This window comes from Macaca nemestrina, chromosome 19, assembly GCF_043159975.1.
Source record: "Macaca nemestrina isolate mMacNem1 chromosome 19, mMacNem.hap1, whole genome shotgun sequence".
NCBI lineage: Eukaryota > Metazoa > Chordata > Mammalia > Primates > Cercopithecidae > Macaca > Macaca nemestrina.
Window position 1 is genome coordinate 42,304,003 of NC_092143.1, and position 1,502 is coordinate 42,305,504.

Below are 1,502 nucleotides of genomic sequence, written 5' to 3' on the forward strand. Positions count from 1 at the left end.
GGGCGCAGGGTACACTCAGGTGATGGGTGCACTAAAATCTCAGAAATCATCACTAAAGAACTTATCCATGTATCCCCAAACCACCTGAACCCCAAAACTATCGAAATTTTAAAAAATTAATTGTGCATCTGTTATATATTTCTTTTCATTTATGGTATGTTTCACAATTATAAAAAGAAACAACAGCAGCATAATCAGCTCTCTAAAACTTAACACATCTTTCCTAAATTTTAATTTTATTCTGCAAGTAATACATTAATATATTCGTACTGTAGAAGGTTTTTTTTAAACTTGTCTTCAACATTTAGTTCATCATCTTCAAAGAATGGTTCCCCTGCTAAACTCGTTAGCTGTGTGATCTATCCAAGCAGCAAGAAGATGGTCATGCCATGGCAATCCTCTTCCCATTTTCCCTAGCCACTCAGGGCTCAACAGCAGGGTGAGGCTCAGGTGGGGGTGAAGCAGGGGAGCATAAGGGCTACTTTCCCCCAGTACAACGTGGTGTCTGATGCTTGATGGGAGAGCAGAACTGGTGAGACTTGAGGGAAGGGTCCAGGGCCTGTATTCAGCCAGAGTCACTGCTGGAAGAGGAGGAGGAAGAGGAGGAGGAGGAATGCTTGCCATGCTTGTGGTGCTTGTGCATCTTTTTATGAGCTTCATTTTTTTCTGCATCTTTTTGTCCACTGTCAACGCCTGGTCCAACCAAGCCAGGAGCCAAGGGATTTGCAGGAGGCATTCCAGGGGCAGCTGGTGGGTGTGGAGGAGGGTAGGGACCCGAGGGTTGGATACCCTGGCTGTGGCACAGGATGAGGGGGGTCCACCTGGGAGGAAAGCTGGATTGCCCTGGGGAGCTCCTGGGGTAGGAGGAAAGGGGCCGGGGGGAAAGGGTAGATGGATAGGTGGTGGGTGGGCAGGATTGGAACCTCTAGGGTACCCGATGTTGTGGGGATATGGATTTGGCCCTGGCTGCCCGGCATTGGGATTCCACATGTTTAGGTGTGTCCTCCAGCCCCATCACTTTTCCACCACTGCCTGGGCTTGTAGAACACACACTACCTGTGTGTTCTCTGTAGAAGATTTTTAAAAATACAGATAGTATAAAAATCCCTCCTGACCTTCAGTGGATATTTTTTAATGGTGCCTTTTTTAACTGTTGACGTTCAAGATAGACTTTAAACAATCTGAAGGAAAATAAGTCAATATCAATGACAGTCACACACTCAAGCAATCTGTTTCAAAGTCTAATCATTTGTCATCTACTCTCAGTGTTTCTATTGTAATTTTTATTATAATAATAGTACACGTTGAATCCCCAGCACCTATAGCGTGCCTGGTTCAGAATCAATACTTAAATATTTATGGAATGAACAATAAATGTTCTTTCAAAAAATGATAATTCAGAAGTATCTGTATATTGCAAAAGGTAAAAGATCTTCCTTACCCTCCCCCTCTCCATTCAGATGATTATGTGAAGGGAAAAGCCTCTATCCTTGGTGAATCTC

At 43.9% G+C, this 1,502-nt stretch overlaps 1 pseudogene; it reads right to left on the reverse strand.

Annotated features, from left to right (window-relative positions):
* Positions 1 to 510: 510 nt before the first annotated feature.
* On the reverse strand, positions 511 to 1,055 carry LOC105489388 (proline-rich protein 13 pseudogene; annotated as a pseudogene).
* Positions 1,056 to 1,502: the final 447 nt, after the last annotated feature.